The sequence below is a fragment of the Pithys albifrons genome, chromosome 4 (genome assembly GCF_047495875.1).
Source record: "Pithys albifrons albifrons isolate INPA30051 chromosome 4, PitAlb_v1, whole genome shotgun sequence".
In the NCBI taxonomy this organism is placed as follows: Eukaryota; Metazoa; Chordata; class Aves; order Passeriformes; family Thamnophilidae; genus Pithys; species Pithys albifrons.
The window spans coordinates 60,990,005-61,002,986 of NC_092461.1; the positions used below are offsets into that span (position 1 = coordinate 60,990,005).

General features: G+C 44.7%; 1 protein-coding gene across 3 annotated transcripts in view; it reads left to right on the forward strand.

The window, feature by feature from the left end:
* Positions 1 to 2,293: 2,293 nt before the first annotated feature.
* STAU2 (staufen double-stranded RNA binding protein 2) overlaps positions 2,294 to 12,982 on the forward strand; it is a 177,616-nt gene continuing 166,927 nt past the window's right edge. For 2 of the 3 annotated variants that reach the window (XM_071554346.1, XM_071554348.1), the window contains exon 1: positions 2,730 to 2,843. The gene's annotated coding sequence lies outside the window, so the exon portion shown is untranslated. Of the gene's footprint in view, positions 2,461 to 2,729; positions 2,844 to 12,982 lie in introns of those variants that run through there. The other variant, XM_071554347.1, reaches the window with a different exon arrangement.

Genomic DNA, 12,982 nt, shown 5'->3' on the forward strand with positions numbered 1-12,982 from the left:
TTTATCCTTTGTTTTATCAAATACACATTTATGGTAAATTTTAGGATAAAATCTGCTCTTTTGTATGCAGTTTTGTTTCAGCTATATTCCATTTGCACCACAAGATACAAGACTTTTCTGAGCTGATACATGAATCTGAAGATGTTTTTAAACTAAGCGTTTGGCTGCCTAGTAGTAGCAGTATTATGTTAGGTATTGAAATAATAATACAGATTGGAGGTTTTATGGGCTTGTTGGAATTACATTTCCCTGTGCAGAAAATTCAGAAAACTTCCCTTGTAACCTGATGTTGACATTCACTGGATGCATTTTTCTGCCAGGTACATGGATCCTAAGTATATATTACACTATATGGTTGTTCTTCAAACTACTAATAGTAAGTAAAGTAAAAATTACAGCATTCATAAAAATTAAAAAGGAAAAAACCCCTAAGTACAAACAAAAAAGGCCACAAACTTATTGGTGTCACTCTCATGATTCAGCAGCTGAATGAACTTTACTCACACTAAAATTTGTAGTAGCCTAATGAATAGTATTTCTGTATTGTTACATTGTATCACTATACAGACTAATACATAAGAAGCTGCATTATACTGTGTACTTCCGTCTTCAGTTCTTAAATTAGTTAAGGGTAAGGAACCTCAGAAAGCAAAACAATGGAGGAATGAGAAGGGGAGGATGACAAGCTACCGCTGCTGAATACAGGGTATGTATAAAACTCTCAGCAAATGCTGGGTTCCCAAAGTGTGTTTAAACAAGTTGTAAATGTTATTTTAGTGTTCTGTTACGTGAATAAAACTTTGCAATCACTTAGATACTCAGAAGACAGCTCTGCCACTGTCATTATGTGTATCTGGTGTGTAAATTACCTACAATAAATATACAAGCTTACTACCAAAGTTCACCTGGGCTATGTGCCTACACCATGCTTGGGAGTCCTGTCAAACTGCATCTCTCTTCCTTTTTTGCAGTACTGATCCACCTCTTGGTGTCAAGTCATGACTAAAAAAGCCCAAAAACTTCTCATGGAATAACAGACACTGGAGGAAATATAAACTCTGGATTCATTCCGATCCTGACTTACCTTTTGTTTTTTAAAATTACATTTGATATAAGTAATTATAACTCTCATAACTATCATTAAAACCCATCTGCTTAGTAAAAAGATGTAGGCATCTCCCCCCTCCCCCCCCCCCCCAAATATGCTTTTGTTTTTGACGAATGTTGTTACTGCAGTCTAGCGAATCAGGTAGGAAGATCATTGCCTCAAGTTCTAATGCTTCTACCTGGCTTTCACATAGATTTAAAAATTCCTGGTTTGTCTTACTTGGCAAATAAGTACTTGAGTCAATCAAGAAGGCAGATTTAAAAAAAAAATTACATAGATTGTGGATCAAACTTGGAAGTCTTTTATTACTGAACAATAAACGGATTGCTTTGAGATAAAGAATTTGAATGCTATCTTTTTCATGCTAAAGAAAGTGAAAAAGTAATTTCTATACCCTCCCGCCCCCCCCCTTCCCCCTCTATTAATTTCTGATTTAAAGAAAGAAACTCTTTAGACTTTAATCTCAATTTTTCATAAGCACTTTTTTCTTTCTGCTTCTTTTCATTTTTCTGTCTAGTTCTACCTTCTGTAAGGAACGTTCAAACCTGAAACGTTGCAACAAGACAAGTATTTTTATGATGGCAAAATCATAGGACTGTTATTGGTTGGAAGGGCACGGAAACAGGGCTGTCCAAAAAATGCGGCAAGTTACCCAGGACTTCATCAAGCTGAGCCCTGGCAGTGTGCAAGGAGGGAGGGTTTGTGCCCACCTGGGCAGGGAGGAGGTTTCAGTGATGGATGCACCGTGGAATCTCCATGGCAGAACCTCCACAGCTGCGCTCCCTGGTCCTCCTTCCTGCATCCTCGCCCCAGGCAGCTGTGGGGCAGCACCCAGCAACTGCATCGGTTATCTCCCGCTTCAGAAACATGATTTGCTCTCATTCTGCACAGAACATGATGTTGGCTTAAATCACGTTTATGAGCTTTTGCCTTCCTCCGAGAACAGCTGTCTCGGAGGGGAAAGGAGGTGAGAGGGGAAGCACATTGGAGAGTTAGTGGTCCACGAGAGCGCGATGAGCAACACCAGCTCGGAGAAATAAAGCCAGACCCGCTCTCAGTTGGGCCATGTTGTTTCCGCGCTCCGCCTGTATTAGTGCCAGCCCTTATTTTCCCTTCCCTGGCACAGCCCTCGCTCCCGCTCCCTCCCTGCACCCCGTCCCTGCGGGAGCGGCCGCCAGGGGGCAGGGCCCGCACCGCACGGCGAGATCGGCCGCGCTCCCGCCCCGGCGCGGCCCCGCCGCTGCGCTCCGAGCTCCGGGGCACCCCGGCCGGGTCGGGGCTTCCTCCTGCGGCGCTGCCGAGGCCTCGCCTTGTGGTGGAGCCCGGCCCCGGCCCCGGGGGGGACAGGACTGGTGAGCTCGGGACGCCGCGGGCCGCGCCGGGGCTGCGGGCGTGCGGGTGGCGCAGCTCCCTGCGCCGCCGCTGGGGGCGCTGCGGGGCCGAGCCGGGCCGGGCCGGCGGCGGACGGGGCCATTGTGGCGGCAGCGCGGGGGGAGCGCGGCGCCGGGAGCGCGGCGGGAGCGGCCCGGGGGCGGCGGGGGCGGCGGCGGGAGGGGGCGGCGGGCGCGGCGGGGCGGGCGCGCGGCGCGGGGGCGGCGGGGCGGGGCGGCGGCGCCGGCGGGAGCGCGGGGGGGTGCAGTGGTTGGGGCCGGCGGCGGCCGCCGCGGCGGCGGGGTCAGTTCTCTTTAGTGTTTGCCGATGTTGGAGGCGTCTGCAAAGTGTCCCCGGGAAGCAGGTAACCGGGCGGCAGGGGAGGGAGCGGCTTCGGCAGCGGCGTCCAAGTCCCCGTCCCGGCTTCCCGCTCCTCCTGCCGGCGCGGCGGCTCTCGGGCGAGGGCTCGGCCGGCGCCCCCCGCCTCCCGCGGCCGGGCGGGCGCTGCTGCGCCACGGCGCTGCCGGCCCCGCTCCGATCCGCTCCGGAGCCGGGGCCGGGGCCGGCACCGACCCCGCCGTGTGCCCCGGGGCCCCCGCCCGCTACCAGTCCCCGCCGAGGGGCGGAGGAGGCGGGCGGGGGCACAGGTGGGCAGCGCTGCCACCCCGGGGGCCGCGGAGGAGCCCCCCTGGAGCCTTTCCCGGAGCTCCTCCGCACATCCCCGCACCCGGGTCCATTGCGGCCACCGCCGGTGCGCCAAGGCCGGGCTGCGGCCGGGCCGTGCGGTGGGGCCGGGCACGGCGGGGTCCGCGCAGGGCCTGCCCTACCCCAAACCCCGGGAAGGAGTTCTGTGCGACCCGAACTCGCTCCGTGGCCCGGCCGGGCAGGCGTACCCCTGTGGCGGTGCGCGGCCTCGGGGGCGCTGGGTGGCCGCTCCGCCACCGGAGGGGCGGGGGCCGCCGGGGGCTGCTCGCCCGGTCAGCGGCGCGGACCGCGCAGCTCGGCCAGCGGGGGTCTGTACGTGTGTGTTAGTCTGTCCTCACTTCGCACATCCTGCCCTGCCCCCAAACTTCGGACAGGGCCCGAAACTTTGCCATCAGTGCTGGGCTCTCCCACTCCCAAAATGGATGTCGGCGTCTCTTCCAAGCAATGGGCAGCGGAACGATTTGCCGGCCCTCGCCCAGCACGAGGGGTTTGTGGCCGCCGTTGAGGTGGCACCCAGAGAGATACTGGAGTGAAGTTGCCTAGTCCAGGCTTCTCCGGGGTTTGGTGGCGTTTTCCCAATGTTCAGATGTCTCTGGTGGGAAAAAGTTCATCTTGATCACAGCGAGGCCTGGAAGTCACAGCCATGTCCTCCTGGGAAAGAGTGGGCTGCTTGGCGTGAGCTGTAAGAGTGAATCCTGCAGTGAAGCTGTTTGCCATCTAATGCTCAGGGGCCCACCCAAGTCAGTGATACCCAAGCAAAAACATTTCCACACAGTGTATCTGCCCAGTCTTGTCCTACAGCCAGCACACTGTTCCTGTGAATACCAAGACCAAGCTGTTCCTGGGAATACCAAGCCATAAGGTTCTTGAACTGTGCTTGGAGTGCTCCCTCTGCAACTACCATAGTACTAAAAAAAAGTTTAGGCTATACCAAAGAATAGATAAAGTGTTGCTGTTGTAACCCCTCTTTTTGCATGAAATACTGTCTTGCACAGTACTGAGGAATGTGTATGAGTAACTGCAGCATTTTAAGACACAAGTAAGGCTGTTTACTCTGCTCTAACTTGGTGCAGTTGCATTGTGTTTCTGTCAGCAAGCGTACATTATCTTGCTTACATTGCTAGGCATCAAGCTGCACAGGAGTAAGGTCTTCCTGGGCTGTGAGGTAATTCCAGGTTAGCTGTCTGCACCAGTGTAGTAATATTAATGTATTTAAGTAATTTGCTAACTACAGGGAGGTTTTGTACAGGCTTTGTTGTGGCATTGCTTCCTATATAAACAGTGCCAGGCTGACAGATTTCTGAATGAAATATTTTTTTTCTAGAAAGTCAGCAGCAGTGCAAGATTTCCAGTACTGATTTCCAGCCACTGAACCTTAGCTTTGACCTAGAAAAACTCTGAGAGAGATATTTCTGCTCTTGCCTGTCTTTGCAGAGCTTCCTCTTGCTGCCAGCTAGAAGCAGGATTGAGACTGCCTGCTTGTTCATATTTTTTGAGGGGAAGGGACAATTCAGATTTTATTTTCTCTGCAGACAAATTTTCAACCATGTTGTTTAGCTTCAGCAGAAGTCATCCAGTTTGGATTCTGCTCAGGCTGGATGCCAAAGTCTTCATATATCTTGTTTCCAGCTTAAATTATTTTATCCCTCAAGAATTATGTCAAAATAATAAATTTGAATAATCTTGCATCTTGAATTATGATAGTAGATTATAAACAAAATTTCTAGTTTTACTTGCAGGAAAACCCCATCAGAGGTCTTTAAAGGACTAGACAAAGTTTAAATAAGGATTTAACTCAATCAGCCCCTTCCTTGGGGGCAAAGATCAGGCTTGATTTTCCTACACAGGTTTGTGTGAATGTGGGAAGTGAATCAAATACTAGATGTTTTATTTGTCAAGTGTCATGAAAAGTGACCTTGGGAAGGTTAGGCAACAGGCCGTGGTGAAGCAGATCCTCTGATTCCAAGAGTGTGTCTGTAGCCATTAGGAAAGGTGCACCTGTCACGCTCTGTCCAGGCAGTTTGTTTTGACCTACCCAAAATACATGGCTATTGACTTGTCAGTCTTGACAGTCTTTGAAAACACTGAAAAACTCCCATCAATTATGTCCAGTCCTTCAGCCCCAAATAGATCTTCTTATAATATCATCCCATTGGAGAGTAGGCCTTATAAACAAACTATGCAGTTTTAGTGCCATTTTGTTTTTGTATATATTTGATAGATACACGGGCACAGATTTTCTCCCACTGGAGTGCAAAGTATCTACTTCCTCATGTGGGTCTCACTGATGTGGTGGGAAGGACCTAACTCTTCATCTTTTTGGGGTAACTGAAACAACGTAACTTTTGTTAATGAGCCACCAAAGCTTCACTTTTCTTTCCCCTCCTTACGCTGATTTCCTATCAGTAACAGCAAGATCTATAGGAAAAGAGTTAGGGCCTGTCTTTTGCCAGAACCAATCATTTTGCATTTCTAATCTTTGGATCACTCATAGCCTGTATTTTTCACAATATTTCTTGATTTTTCTCTCTCTTCTGAAAGAAAAGAAGAAGAGAAAGAAAGGCGGGGGTTCCAATTGGTTGAGGGGCATAAAAAGCACAAGACAGGAGTCCTGCAAAGGCAGGTCAGGGAATGGGGCTGGCAGTTTTTCTCAGGAAGGAAAGGATATGGGGTGCAAGAGGAGGAACAGAATGGTGGGAGTGCATGACAAACTCTGTGAAGAGAGAAAATGGAACCTTTATATAGCGTAGTTAACACACATATATATTAAAAGTCTGTGTTTTTAGGGGGTCTGCTCATTGTTGGCACTGAGTCACAATCAGCATTATCCAAAGTATGTTTGCATTAAAAGATTAAAAGTTCAGCAAGAATCTGAGAGATGCCTTTCAGGCATTGCCCTGGAAACTGTTTAGAATAAAAAACTTGCTTGTCACAACTCCTAATGTAAAAATGAATTTTGAAAAGGTGGTAGTGTAATACTATAGGAACATCCATGTCTGTAGCTGCTAAAGTTTGCTCATACTTCATCTCAGCAACAAGTGTTTTGTGTTTGGGTTTTGTTGTGTCTTTTTTGTTAAGCTGGTAGTTTTTGCAAAGTTTCCCAGCGATGAATTGTGTACTCTGTGGTCACAGTGTGTTCACCTGTGTCATGCTGCATCTTTGGTCAACTATACATCGAAATAGTATATCACTAGAATGTTACAAATTTACTGATAATTAACCAAATAAAGTCAAATTATGAAATTTAAATTTTACCCTGGTAAATAGCACTCTTTTTCATATTAAATTATTTAATGTGACTCCATTATACTTCTGTATCCCTATAATCTTCTAATTTAGTTGCCATTAAAATGATGAGAGGAAGACACTTTTTCGACAGATTAGAACTCAGTTTTTGAGCTCAGATCCCCATTGGTGTTTGCAGAGGTCACTGGTTATAACCAGTGGCCAAGTACTGGATCAGGTGTGGGTTACCCTCATATCCTTAGTTTCTGGGCAAGGATAGCTTACTAAGATTTTTACCATAGTCCACATGCTCACTCAAAGTGTATGCCTACAGTCTTATCTTCTCCTGAAAAATTCCAAAGGATCACGGTGGTCACACTTCCAGTTTTGCTGCTTTCCAGCTTTGAGGAAGCTGTTTGCCTCCAGGCTGAAGGAAATGTTTTTGATCATAGATCAGATTTTCTGGAAAATCAGATTTTCTTGCAATGGAAACGGTCACCTGTTGGATCAAGAAGAGTTCTTTAAGAGATGAGGAACCTAATTTTTATTGCTATTGCTAGTCTTAGTTTCTTCCTTTTGACTCCTGTTATGTATTTGCTTTCCCAGTTTCTCCTACAGTGACCCCAGTTAAAAAAAGCAGTGTTATACAAATATAAGGAAATTCCAATATACTGGACATGCAGATTGGTGTCAGTAACTGAAATTCTCCGCATAAGTAACTGTCTGAAAGTGATAGTGAACTTTTTCCATGTCATTTAGATGACACATCCATGCAACTGATACATTTCGAAGGATAAAATCAAGATCCACTGTTGCCAGAGTGAACGTGCAGAGCTGAGACAGAGCAATGCTGGGTCACTTTGTAGTGTACTCACTTGTTCTGATATAAACCCAAGAATCAACGAACCAAAAAAACCCCAACAACAACAACAAAAAGACCTCACCAAAACCCACCTGAACCACTCTGTAGTAGCTTTAGCTTTGTTAGACAAATTAAGAACAAGAAATAGTCTAAAATGTCTTAACACTTTGCTTGTTTGTTTTACTTTTTTCTTGTCTTCCGGTCCTTCTTCAGTCCTGGATACTGGGTTGTTTTTTCCATTCCAGACTGAAGAAAATATTTTCTCTGCTTTCTGTTTCAGTCTCGTATCTCTGATAGTACTTAAACCTACCCTGCTTTGAATTGTTTCATCTGTGGTGGCAATGTCTGTTCAAGGGAGTATTTTGCTTAAGAATATATACCCGAGACATTCCTTTTGTACCTGTTTAGGGCCTGGGAATTGTAATTAATGATTCCAGAGCGATTTTCTTGAAAACCCTCCTGACTCTCTTATAATTCAGTGCAAGGCACTTACTAGTTTTGTAAGAAATGAGTGTCCTCTCAGCTTCTGCACAGCAGCTGAGGAAATCTGACCTTTGTGAAAGGGAATGAGAAGCTTCTCCTGGATCGGAAAGCAGGGAAAGCTTGCCCTGGTTTCTCAGAAACATCTCTCAGCATTGTCTCTTAGCTGAATCTACTGGGTCAGATAATGGATTCAGCTTCTTCAGAAGGGAGAGTGATCCACATCATTTTTCTTCACTCCTCTTCGACTGGCCAGTTTTTATCACTTAGAGCCTTAAGCAAGTGAAAGCTCACTGAGGATGCCAGGACTGGATCCCATTTCCGTGGACTTGATGGAGTTGTTATTCATGAGAACATTCTGTATGTGGACTTCAGGCAACCATAGGTATTTGCCAAGTCCCAGGAGAAGAATTTAATATAGCACTTTCCTTCAGCTGTTACATTACAAGCCTCTTGAGAAACCAGCCCTTCCACAAATTGCTGTCAGTGGCAGTTCACTGGAGGATGTGGCTGTGGAGACCTTTTTCATGTGACCATTAAACTACCTGGGTAAATCTGACTCTTCTTTCTGATTCTGTTCAGATCTTACTGCAGTCAGAGTCCCTTGAAACTTTGTAACATTTACCTTGGTTACAGGTAGGCATGAGAGCAAACGACTGCTGTAGCTTGAAACTTAAGTAATTTTTAAAAATGTAAACCGCAACTTGCCTATCTTGGATTTGAAATTGTTTCTTTTCTTGGACACAGTAGTAATTTGAACCTCTTCAAGGCTTTAAACTAACTCTGTGCTCACTAAAAGTTTTGACATCTAGCATCAAAACAGAAATGGTTTTATTTGTTCTCATTGCAGGTACTGCCTGGTGCTGTTTCCCTTTGCTCAGGCACCTCAGGCTCCCGATAGGAGAAAGGGAGCCATAGTTACTGTCAGACTAATAAACATAATATATCCCTGAGATAGGGCAGGACAGAGCAGTGGAGGAGCACAGGGTTAGCTGAAGCAGTTCTAGTTCTAGGCCTACTTTGTTTTTTGTACGTGGGTGTCTTTGCTGGATTGTTCTGGATTGCGGCTCTCTGCTCCACAGCTCTGGGGTCTGCACTTCTGCCTGAGCTTGTGCTGGGTCATCGCAACCTGGACCAACCTTGGACGGGCTTTGGGCTAAAAGCACTACCCTTCATTAACAGCAACATTTTTTGGCAGGAGGTGAGACTGTCTTAGGCATATATATGTAGCCAAATTAGCTGGATGGTGATCCTAGAAAATAGGGTCCTCCTCCTTCCCTTTTGAAGTGCTTTTTTGCCACTTGATTTTGCTTTTGAAGGTAAAGAGTGAGAATCTTAAATTTGTAGTGAACAGAAGTGTTTTCCCTGCAAGTTCAAAAGCAAATTTGTTCTTTTACTCTAGCTTAAGGTGGTTCCAGAGTCTCAAATGTTATCTTTACCCTGCTCAGTCTAATGGCCCTGGAGTGCTGAAAGTACAGTGAGTGGTGAGAACGACATTTCTTTGTAGGGAAGCTCAGAGCTTTGTCTGCCCATCAGTTCTGTCTCCGGGTAGTGAGACTGTGTTGTTATGAACAGTGTTGCCATTTCTGATATACACAAACGTCTTTTTCACTTTTGCCCATTTCTAGGTGCTGTTTCCTGTTATTTTTAATCATTTCATGTTACCACTGAATCAGGTTGCACTTTCAGCCAGAGTTGTCCTTCATTTTATTTCTGACTCTATCTGTGTAAAAATTCTTGAGAGAAGTCTTGATTTTAATTCACAGTTTGTTTACATTTTTTTCCTAAAGTACTTATGCTTATAACTTCATTTGGTCTGGAGAAATAAGTTGTTCTGAATCATCAGCTGTATGGATGAAGATTTGCTATTTTATGATACATCCTATATGGTATTCCTAAACACTAGTACACAAGTTGGAGGAGAAAGCCTGGTTTTGTCATGCTGACTCCGTGCTCTCACAGTGTGCTCAATTTGAACCAAATGTCTTTTTACCTGCACTCTTCCATTCTGTTGTTGGTTGTTATTTTAGTATCCTCCTTCCTGCTTCAGCTCCAGAAATTAACCTTTTGCCATCCTGACAGTTGTGCGTGGCCTCAGTGCTGCAGCAGAACATGCACTCTGTCTGCCAAGTTTATGATCTTTAACTAATGCTTAGTACTGATCATTTATCCAGCAGCTTTTCTTCAGCATTTTCTGCCTTTGCTAACTTGGAAAGGATGTGCATGACTGCCACTAGGATTTTTTCCTTTACCTGGTTTGTCAAAGTCTTCTATAATCTGTAGTTTCTTCTAAAGTTAGTAATTTATTTATGTTTCATTGCACAACTTGATACTTTCTGTTCAAAGCATGGGTTTGCTACGAGGAATCAGTAGGTGATTACTGTCCTGGTGAACTTTGTTGGTTGTTGATGATTCTTTTCATTCTCAGTGTGCTTGAGGAGCCTTCACTGATAGCTGCCTGCTGCATGTGGCTAGATGAGTTAGCTCCTTTGGTTTTCTGTTGCACTCTTTTAGGCACTTTCTTCCCATCTTGTTTGTTGGAGTCCAGTGTTAGTTGCCCCAGGTCACCACTGCCTATGAATTATCTGTCCACTTCCTTAATTTTTAGGCTCTCTTTTCACTGGTGTTGAGTCAGGCCTGTGTCATAAATTTTGCAGCATTTCAAGATCTTGCCCCCAAACATAGCATATCTAAACTTAATTTTCTCCAGCTGCAAACTTAGATGTTGTGCTTTTCTTCAGTCAGAGTACTTGGTAGGCCCAATCCAATACTTGGTAATTATTTTACCTTTATTCATTGACTGGGGAGAGCTGCACTGAATATAGGGAGGAGGCTCTTTGAATTCATTGCAGAACTCCTAACCTGACAAGGTGCTTTATGTCTGTAAGGAGAGGCCCCATCCAATCCTCTCGTGAGCAGGGAGACAGTCTCTGTATGAACTGTGTGTCAACGTTATCTTAAATCCAAGCATTGCATAAACTGTCTATGGAAGAGTTGAGGCAAGGGAGAACTCCAGGAATGATTCTTCAACAGGAGATGGCAATTTGCCCCCAATTGTGTCTGGAAACTGGAACTTTTTGGAAGCTGTATGAGACTTGCAGGTGAGCACTCATCACCCTAGGTGTGAAATACTGTTTTTGTTTAAATGCACTCATGGAGAAGAACAAAAGGCACATAAATCAGAATTTTATCTACTTCTAGCAATGTTTCTCTCTCCACTGAAACCACCTTCCCTGAGGATCTTGTAGCTGTTCATTACAGGGAGGTGACTACAGTATGAGGAGGGCCAGTAGCAGGAGATGTAACTTTTTTTAAAGAAAAAGACATGTTTCTGCTACTTCACCAAACTTTGTTATCTCAAATTGAATGAGAAGTAGTTTGTCACAGGCAGTCAAGGAAAACCAAGATAATTTCCTGAATTCCTGTAATAATATGCAGTTTCTAATGAAGGAATGAAGTCAAGAAGTAATTTTTGCTTGCTTCAGAACAAAATAACAGTTGGAGAGATGTTTTACTTAGAATAAGAGTGTTTTGCAATTTTAAATCAGTGAAAGCTTATTGGAGATCTTAGCAATATAACTACTACTTGTTAGCACAAATTGAAAAAAAAACCCTGGCTTTTAGAAATACATATGAGAGAAATTTCAAAATACTAATTAAATAAGTAACTAGGCTCTTGGATGGAGCTCTAATTAGACTCCAACATCACAAATAAGGAACCAATTACAGCTTTGATTCAAACGAGTGTGTAGCAGCAGTGTGTCAAGTCTGAGTCATGTTTGTTTCATTTACTCAATCCCCTTCTACATTTTTAAGCTGATGATTGATTGTTAAACCAGTGGCTTAGGCCTCTCTTCTTTTCAGCTCTTTTCCTTCAGTAAAGCAGAGTGACTCATTTTTGTTTAACCTAAGGCAAATGTGGCTCACCTGCCTCTGTAGCAAGACAGTAGGATGACCACTTAATCTTTTTAAAAGTGTTACAGATATGACTGAGTTTCACAGAGCGTCTGGGTGAGATACAGGTTTTTGGCTTTCAAGAAGTACTAGGTAGTTTTTTCAGTCAAGGTAAGGAAGAGAGCTTAAGAGTTACAATAATGGACAGCCAGCTCTTGTGCTTTGGGTTAATTCTTGCTCCCATGTGCAGTGAACAGAGACAAAGAAGAATATTACCCTCTAGTGCTGGGCAATGTGTGTGTCTGCTCTCTGATCTGTAAGGCTTTATAGCCATCTATAAATTATTTTTTGGGATCTCTCTCAAACCATGATGGTTTTGGATGAGGAAGGCCTTCCACAAAGGAGGCTCTGATGATCACCTTGCTGTTTCATGGGGGAGTTTCACATTTTCTTGTGTGTAATAATTCAGTGTCTTGGCTCAGTCAAACTCATGGCTGTGTCTGAACCAGTGTTGTATCTGGATGGTCCAGAATCTTTTCTGGGCATAAAATTTGTGGCAATGTGAGAACTGGGTTAGCTGATATTGGCTGTTGGAAATTTCCACAGCTTTTTTTACCATCTTCTCTGTTTTCTGGACAGCAGCAATAAATTGAGACAGACTTTCTGATGAAATTGTCTTTTTAAGGTAGCAAACATTTATATAAACCAGACTGATTTTCCCCCCTTGGGCTTTGGGTTATAAACAGGTTGAAAAGCTTTGGGATGCCAAACTGGCTCAGTTTCTGTTGCAACAGAGTGGCTTTCCTTATTTTTTAGTTTTCCTCTGGCATTGAAATGTTTAAGTTGATGATCTCCCTTATCATTTCAATACAGAATAGCAATCCTTTTTTCCATCCTAGTTGAAGATGAATATTAATAAAGTTTCTCTTCTTAGGAGCTCTGTTTCATGTCTGTCTGTGAAGTGTCCACTTGAGTCTTCAAGTAGCTGTCTGGTATACACAGGACCTGACTGATTCCTCTGTTAGAAGAGAAAATTAGTCCTGTATACAGGCTGGGGTTGTTAGTTTTGCTGTACACAGTAAGATGCACTGTGGCCTGAGTTGCTCCTTTCTCAGCTTTTTCATGTCAGCCTCCCTGTTGCCAGGGAAATCAAGGGAAGAGTTGAATTCCTGCCTGTCAATATGCTCTACTTTCTGTGCAGTTTCTCTTGTTACTGGTTTTTAGACTCTTGTACATGCAAATGTGCACAGTTGCAGTCAGTGCTCCAACCCCTGCATTTTCCATCATTCCTTATGTCCATGGCAAGTGTATTAGGTGGGAACCTCTCTTCTGTAATC